The sequence below is a fragment of the Anomalospiza imberbis genome, unplaced genomic scaffold (genome assembly GCF_031753505.1).
Source record: "Anomalospiza imberbis isolate Cuckoo-Finch-1a 21T00152 unplaced genomic scaffold, ASM3175350v1 scaffold_94, whole genome shotgun sequence".
In the NCBI taxonomy this organism is placed as follows: domain Eukaryota; kingdom Metazoa; phylum Chordata; class Aves; order Passeriformes; family Viduidae; genus Anomalospiza; species Anomalospiza imberbis.
This window is the reverse complement of record NW_027100560.1, coordinates 318091-327518: the sequence shown is the minus strand read 5'-3', so window position 1 is coordinate 327518 and position 9428 is coordinate 318091.

The window sequence follows — 9428 nt, the reverse complement described above, 5'->3', positions numbered from 1 at the left end:
GGACCGGATTTGGGGACACCGGGACCGGATTTGGGGACACCGGGGGGATTTGGGAACACCGGGGGGGATTTGGGGACACCGGGGGGATTTGGGGACACCGGGACCGGATTTGGGAACACAGGGACCGGATTTGGGGACACCGGGGGGATTTGGGGACACCGGGACCGGATTTGGGGACACCGGGGGGGATTTGGGGACACCGGGACCAGATTTGGGGACACCGGGACCGATTTGGGGACACCGGGACCGGATTTGGGGACACCGGGGGGATTTGGGGACACCGGGGGGATTTGGGGACACCGGGACCGGATTTGGGAACACAGGGACCGGATTTGGGGACACCGGGGGGATTTGGGAACACCGGGACCGGATTTGGGGACACTGGGACCGGATTGGGGACACCGGGGGGGATTTGGGGACACCGGGACCGAATTTGGGGACACCGGGACCGGATTTGGGGACACCGGGACCGGATTTGGGGACACTGGGGGGGATTTGGGGACACCGGGGGGGATTTGGGGACACCGGGACCGGATTTGGGGACACCGGGGGGGATTTGGGGACACCGGGACCGGATTTGGGGACACCGGGGACCGGATTTGGGGACACCGGGGGGGATTTGGGGACACCGGGACCGGATTTGGGGACACCGGGGGGATTTGGGGACACCGGGACCGGATTTGGGGACACTGGGGGGGATTTGGGGACACCGGGACCGGATTTGGGGACACCGGGACCGGATTTGGGGACACCGGGACCGGATTTGGGGACACCGGGACTGGATTTGGGGACACCGGGGGGAATTTGGGGACACCGGGACCGGATTTGGGGACACCGGGGGGGATTTGGGGACACCGGGACCGGATTTGGCGACACCGGGACCGGATTTGGGGACACCGGGGGATTTGGGGACACCGGGACCGGATTTGGGGACACCGGGACCGGATTTGGGGACACCGGGGGGGATTTGGGGACACCGGGACCGGATTTGGGGACACCGGGGGGGATTTGGGGACACCGGGACGGGATTTGGGGACACCGGGACCGGATTTGGGGACACCGGGGGGATTTGGGGACACCGGGGGGGATTTGGGGGACACCGGGACCGGATTTGGGGACACCGGGACCGGATTTGGGGACACCGGGGGGGATTTGGGGACACCGGGACGGGATTTGGGGACACCGGGACCGGATTTGGGGACACCGGGGGGATTTGGGGACACCGGGACCGGATTTGGGGACACCGGGACTGGATTTGGGGACACCGGGGGGGATTTGGGGACACCGGGACCGGATTTGGGGACACCGGGGACCGGATTTGGGGACACCGGGACCGGATTTGGGGACACCGGGACTGGATTTGGGGACACCGGGACTGGATTTGGGGACACCGGGACGGGATTTGGGGACACCGGGACCGGATTTGGGGATACCGGTGGGGATTTGGGGACACCGGGACCGGATTTGGGGACACCGGGGGGGATTTGGGGACACCGGGACCGGATTTGGGGACACCGGGACCGGATTTGGGGACACCGGGACCGGATTTGGGGACACCGGGAGGGATTTGGGGACACCGGGGGGGATTTGGGGACACCGGGACCGGATTTGGGGACACCGGGGGGGATTTGGGGACACCGGGACCGGATTTGGGGACACCGGGACCGGATTTGGGGACACCGGGACTGGATTTGGGGACACCGGGACCGGATTTGGGGACACCGTGGGGATTTGGGGACACCGGGACCGGATTTGGGGACACCGGGGGGATTTGGGGACACCGGGACCGGATTTGGGGACACCGGGGGGGATTTGGGGACACCGGGACCGGATTTGGGGGACACCGGGGGGGATTTGGGGACACCGGGACCGGATTTGGGGACACCGGGACCGGATTTGGGGACACCGGGGGGATCTGGGGACACCGGGGGGGATTTGGGGACACCGGGACCGGATTTGGGGACACCGGGACCGGATTTGGGGACACCGGGGGGATTTGGGGACACCGGGACCGGATTTGGGGACACCGGGGGGATTTGGGGACACCGGGGGGGATTTGGGGACACCGGGGGGGGATTTGGGGGCACCGGGGGGGATTTGGGGACACCGGGGGGGATTTGGGGACACCGGGACGATTTGGGGACACCGGGGGGGATTTGGGGACACCGGGACCGGATTTGGGGACACCGGGACCGGATTTGGGGACACCGGGGGGATTTGGGGACACCGGGACCGGATTTGGGGACACCGGGGGGGATTTGGGGACACCGGGGGGGATTTGGGGACACCGGGACTGGATTTGGGGACACCGGGACCGGATTTGGGGACACCGGGACCGGATTTGGGGACACCGGAGGGATTTGGGGACACCGGGGGGGATTTGGGGACACCGGGACGGGATTTGGGGACACCGGGGGGGATTTGGGGACACCGGGACCGGATTTGGGGATACCGTGGGGATTTGGGGACACCGGGACCGGATTTGGGGACACCGGGGGGGATTTGGGGACACCGGGACCGGATTTGGGGACACCGGGACCGGATTTGGGGACACCGGGACCGGATTTGGGGACACCGGGACCGGATTTGGGGACCCCGGGGGGATTTGGGGACACCGGGACCGGATTTGGGGACACCGGGACGGGATTTTGGGGACACCGGGACCGGATTTGGGGACACCGGGACGGGATTTGGGGACACCGGGACCGGATTTGGGGGACACCGGGACCGGATTTGGGGACACCGGGACCGGATTTGGGGACACCGGGGGGGATTTGGGGACACCGGGACCGGATTTGGCGACACCGGGGGGGATTTGGGGACACCGGGACCGGATTTGGGGACACCGGGGGGGGATTTGGGGACACCGGGACCGGATTTGGGGACACCGGGGGGATTTGGGGACACCGGGACCGGATTTGGGGACATCGGGACCGGATTTGGGGACACCGGGGGGGATTTGGGGACACCGGGACCGGATTTGGGGACACCGGGGGGGATTTGGGGACACCGGGACCGGATTTGGGGACACCGGGGGGGATTTGGGGACACCGGGACCGGATTTGGGGACACCGGGGGGGATTTGGGGACACCGGTGGGATTTGGGGACACCGGGGGGGATTTGGGGACACCGGGACCGGATTTGGGGACACCGGGACCGGATTTGGGGACACCGGGGGGATTTGGGGACACCGGGACCGGATTTGGGGACACCGGGGGGGATTTGGGGACACCGGGGGGGATTTGGGGACACCGGGGGGATTTGGGGACACCGGGACCGGATTTGGGGACACCGGGACCGGATTTGGGGACACCGGGGGGGATTTGGGGACACCGGGACCGGATTTGGGGACACCGGGGGGGATTTGGGGACACCGGGACCGGATTTGGGGACACCGGGGGGGATTTGGGGACACCGGGGGGGATTTGGGGACACCGGGACCGGATTTGGGGACACCGGGGGGGATTTGGGGACACCGGGACCGGATTTGGGGACACCGGGACCGGATTTGGGGACACCGGGGGGGATTTGGGGACACCGGGACCGGATTTGGGGACACCGGGGGGGATTTGGGGACACCGGGACCGGATTTGGGGACACCGGGACCGGATTTGGGGACACCGGGGGGATTTGGGGACACCGCTGCCGTTTCCCCCCCTCCCCGCCAGGGGGCGCCAGCAGCGCGGCGCTCTCAGGCCCCGCCCCTTTCCCGCTCAGCCAATCCGCGCTCAAGGAGGCGTGGCCTCAGCGCTCCACCTCCGGGTGGGCGTGGCCTGCGGTGGGCGTGACCTGCGGTGGGCGTGGCCGCCGCACCCGGAAGCGGCGCCGGGCGCGTCCCCGTGAGTGCGGGGGGGGGGGGGGGGGCGCGGAATTTGGGGAAATTTGGGGAAATTTGGGGAAATTTGGGGAAATTTGGGGAAATTTGGGAATGTTTGGGATGCAGGAGGAGGAGGAGGAGGATGACAGAGGAAGGGGGAAACTCCCGGGAGACTCCGAGGCCTGGGCGGGACCTCCCCCCCCCCCCCCCCCCAGGGACCTCCCTGCCCCTCCTTTTTCCCGTTCCCGGGGGAAATTCCCAAATTTGGGATGGAGCCCCCGGGGTGGGATTTCTTTAGGATCGCGGACCCCCCAGGATCGCGGAATTTTTAGGATCAGGGCTCCCAGGAGGGGGAATTTTTAGCGTGGAGACCCCCCGGGAACGGGGAATTTTTTTGGGATCGGGACCCCCCGGGATGGGAATTTTTTGGGATCGGGACCCCCCGGGATGGGAATTCCTTCCCAAATTCCCTCGGGAAGCCCGGGAATGTCCTCGGACAAGGGCAGGGAGCGATCCTGGAAAAGTCTGGAATGTCATCCCCGGGATGGGATTTTGGGATTTTTTTTTTCCCTGAAAATTCCCTTTTTCTTTATTTTTTATTTTTTAATTTTTTTCCCCCTTCCCAAATCCCAGGATTTTCTTTCCTGGTTTTTCCGTGCCCTGGAAAAAAATTCCCTCCCTCCTCTCCCAGGTTTTAGGGCCGAATATTTGGGACAAGGCCCTGGAGTTTGGGTTTGGATTAATGGGACACCAGAATTCCAGAGTGGGGGAAAAACCTGGGATGGGGATTCCCGAAAAACCTGGGATTGGGATTCCGGAAAAATCTGGGATTGGGATTCCCGAAAAAACCTGGGATGGGGATTCCCGAAAACCCTGGGATTGGGATTCCCGAATAACCTGGGATTGGGATTCCCGAAAAATCTGGGATTGGGATTCCGGAAAAACCTGGGATTGGGATTCCGGAAGAATCTGGGATTGGGATTCCCGAAAAACCTGGGATTGGGATTCCAGAAAAATCTGGGATTGGGATTCTGGAAAAACCTGGGATTGGGATTCCAGAAAAATCTGGGATTGGGATTCTGGAAAAACCTGGGATTGGGATTCTGGAAAAAATCTGGGATTGGGATTCCGGAAAAACCTGGGATTGGGATTCCAGAAAAATCTGGGATTAGGATTCTGGAAAAACCTGGGATTGGGATTCCCGAAAAATCTGGGATTGGGATTCCCGAAAAACCTGGGATTGGGATCCAGAGGGGAGAAAAAAAATTGGGATTGGAATTCCAGGAAAAACCTGGGATTGGGGATTCCAGAGGGTGAAAAAAAAATTGGGATTGGAATTCCAGGAAAAACCTGGGATTGGGATTCCAGAAGAAACCTGGGAGTGGGATTCCAGAGAGGGGGGAAAAATTGGGGATTGGAATTCCAGGAAAACCTGGATTGAAATTCCAGATTGAGAAAAAAACCCTGGGATTGGGATTCCAGAAAAAACCTGGGATTGGGATCCAGAGGGGAGAACAAAAATTGGGATTGGAATTCCAGGAAAACCCTGGGATTGGGATTCCAGAAAAAAACTGGGATTGGGATTCCAGAGAGGGGGGAAAAAATTGGGGATTGGAATTCCAGGGGCAAAAACAGTTCTGGGATTGGGGTTCCAGAGTGGGGAAAAATCTGGGATTGGGATCACAGAAAAATTTGGGATTGGAATTCCAGAGGGGAAAAATCCCTGGAATTGGAATTGCAGAAAAATCTGGGAGTGGGATTTCAGGGAGGGCAAAACAATTCTGGGATTGGGGTTCCAGAGTGGGGAAAAATCTGGGATTGAGATCACAGGAAAACCTGGGATTGGAATTCCAGAGGGGAAAAAAAAAACCTAAAAATCCCAAAATCCAAACAAATTGGAATTCCAGAGAGGAAAAGAGTCTGGGATTGGGATTGCAGAGGGAAAAACCCCCTGGGATTGCAGGAAAAGCTGGGATTGGGATTTCCGAAAAATCTCGGATTGGGATTCCCGAAAAACCTGGGATTGGGATTACGGAAAAACCTGGGATTGTACGGAAAAACCTGGGATTGGGATTCCCAAAAAACCTGGGATTGGGATTCCCGAAAAACCTGGGATTGGGATTCCAGAAAAATCTGGGATTGGGATTCCAGAAAAATCTGGGATTGGGATTCCCGAAAAACCTGGGATTGGGATTCCCGAAAAACCTGGGATTGGGATTCCAGAAAAATCTGGGATTGGGATTCCAGAGAGGAGGGAAAAAATTGGGGATTGGAATTCCAGGGGCGAAAACAATTCTGGGATTGGGGTTCCAGAGTGGGGAAAAATCTGGGATTGGGATCACAGAAAAATTTGGGATTGGGATTCTGGAGGGGAAAAATCCCTGGAATTGGAATTGCAGAAAAATCTGGGACTGGGATTTCAGGGAGGGCAAAACAATTCTGGGATTGGAGTTCCAGAGTGGGGAAAAATCTGGGATTGAGATCACAGGAAAACCTGGGATTGGAATTCCAGAGGGAAAAAAAAAACCCTAAAAACCCCAAAATCCAAACAAATTGGAATTCCAGAGAGGAAAAGAGTCTGGGATTGGGATTTCGGAAAAACCTAGGATTGGGATTGCAGAGGGGGAAAATTGGAGATTGGAATTCCAGAAAAAACCTGGGATTGGGATTGCGGAAAAATCTGGGATTGGGATTGCAGGGAGGTAAAAAATTCTGGGATTGGGATTGTGGAAAAACCTGGGATTGGGATTGCAGGGAGGTAAAGAATTCTGGGATTGGGATTGCGGAAAAACCTGGGATTGGGAGTCCAGAGGGGGAAAATTGGAGATTGGAATTCCAGAAAAAAACTGGATTGGGATTGCGGAAAAACCTGGGGTTGGGATTGCAGGAAAATCTGGGATTGGGATTCCAGGGAGGTAAAGAATTCTGGGATTGGGATTCCGGAAAAAACCTGGGATTGGGATTCCAGCAAAGAAAAAAATTCTGGGATTGGGATTGCAGAGGGAAAAAACCCCTGGGATTGGGATTGCAGAAAAACCTGGGATTGGGATTGCGGAAAAATCTGGGATTGGGATTGCAGGGAGGTAAAAAATTCTGGGATTGGGATTGTGGAAAAACCTGGGATTGGGATTGCAGGGAGGTAAAGAATTCTGGGATTGGGATTGCGGAAAAACCTGGGATTGGGAGTCCAGAGGGGGAAAATTGGAGATTGGAATTCCAGAAAAAAACTGGGATTGGGATTGCGGAAAAACCTGGGGTTGGGATTGCAGGAAAATCTGGGATTGGGATTCCAGGGAGGTAAAGAATTCTGGGATTGGGATTCCGGAAAAAACCTGGGATTGGGATTCCAGCAAAGAAAAAAATTCTGGGATTGGATTGCAGAGGGAAAAAACCCCTGGGATTGGGATTGCAGAAAAACCTGGGATTGGGATTGCGGAAAAATCTGGGATTGGGATTGCAGGGAGGTAAAAAATTCTGGGATTGGGATTGTGGAAAAACCTGAGATTGGGATTGCAGGAAAATCTGGGATTGGGATTCCAGAGGGCAAAAAAAATTGGGATTGGAATTCCAGGAAAAACCTGGGATTGGGATTGCAGGGAGGGAAAAAATTCTGGGATTGGGATTGCAGAAAAACCTGGGATTGGGATTGCAAAAAAATCTGGGATTGGGATTGCAGGGAGGTAAAAAATTCTGGATTGGGATTGTGGAAAAACCTGGGATTGGGATTGCGGGGAGGTAAAGAATTCTGGGATTGGGATTGCGGAAAAACCTGGGATTGGGAGTCCAGAGGGGGGAAATTGGAGATTGGAATTCCAGAAAAAACCTGGGATTGGGATTGCGGAAAAACCTGGGGTTGGGATTGCAGGAAAATCTGGGATTGGGATTGCAGGGAGGTAAAGAATTCTGGGATTGGGATTCCGGAAAAACCTGGGGTTGGGATTGCAGGAAAATCTGGGATTGGATTGCAGGGAGGTAAAGAATTCTGGGATTGGGATTCCGGAAAAACCTGGGATTGGGATTCCAGCAAAGAAAAAAATTCTGGGATTGGGATTGCAGAGGGAAAAAACCCCTGGGACTGGGATTGCAGAAAAACCTGGGATTGGGATTGCGGAAAAATCTGGGATTGGGATTGCAGGAAAATCTGGGATTGGGATTCCAGAGGGCGAAAAAAATTGGGATTGGAATTCCAGGAAAAACCTGGGATTGGGATTGCAGGGAGGTAAAGAATTCTGGGATTGGGATTGCGGAAAAAAACTGGGATTGGGATTGCAAAAAAATCTGGGATTGGATTGCAGGGAGGTAAAAAATTCTGGGATTGGGATTGCGGAAAAAAACCTGGAATTGGGATTCCAGCAAAGAAAAAAATTCTGGGATTGGGATTGCAGAGGGAAAAACCCCCTGGGACTGGGATTGCAGAAAAACCTGGGATTGGGATTGCGGAAAATCTGGGATTGGGATTCCAGGGAGGTAAAGAATTCTGGGATTGGGATTGCGGAAAAACCTGGGATTGGGAGTCCAGAGGGGGAAAATTGGAGATTGGAATTCCAGAAAAAAACTGGGATTGGGATTGCGGAAAAACCTGGGGTTGGGATTGCAGGAAAATCTGGGATTGGGATTGCAGGGAGGTAAAGAATTCTGGGATTGGGATTGCGGAAAAACCGGGGATTGGGATTTCAGCAAAGAAAAGAATTCTGGGATTGGGATTGCAGAGGGAAAAACCCCCTGGGATTGGGATTGCAAAAAAATTCTGGGATTGGGATTGTGGAAAAATCTGAGATTGGGATTGCAGGAAAATCTGGGATTGGGATTCCAGAGGGCGAAAAAAATCTGGGATTGGAATTTCAGGAAAAACCTGGGATTGGGATTGCAGGGAGGTAAAGAATTCTGGGATTGGGATTGTGGAAAAACCTGGGATTGGGATTCCAGGGAGGTAAAGAATTCTGGATTGGGATTGTGGAAAAACCTGGGATTGGGATTGCGGGGAGGTAAAGAATTCTGGGATTGGGATTCCAGGAAAAACCTGGGATTGGGATTGCAGGGAGGTAAAGAATTCTGGGATTGGGATTGCGGAAAAACCTGGGATTGGGATTGAAGGGAGGTAAAGAATTCTGGGATTGGGATTCCAGGAAAAACCTGGGATTGGGATTGCAGGGAGGTAAAGAATTCTGGGATTGGGATTGCAGGGAGGTAAAGAATTCTGGGATTGGGATTGTGGAAAAACCTGGATTGGGATTGTGGAAAAACCTGGGATTGGGATTGCAGGGAGGTAAAGAATTCTGGGATTGGGATTGCAGCGGGAAAAGCCCCCTGGGACTGGGATTGGAGCGGGGGGATGGCGTTGGGATTCCTGGGAGTTTTTTGGGGAATTTCAGAGCTTTTCCCCCTTCCAGGAGCCTCGGGAGGAGGAGGAATCCCGGGATGAGGCGGCTCCCACCTGGATGAGGCCGGATCCCATGGAAGCTTCCGCAATTCCGGGGTTTTTCCTGGACTGGCGGCGCCCGGCGTTCCCGGCTGGAGCGGCAGCGGCTCCGTCCTCATTCCCAGCGGGAGCGGGAGCTGGGGCCTGAATCCTCCTGGGGCTGGAGCAGGAAATTCCCGCTGAATTCCCAC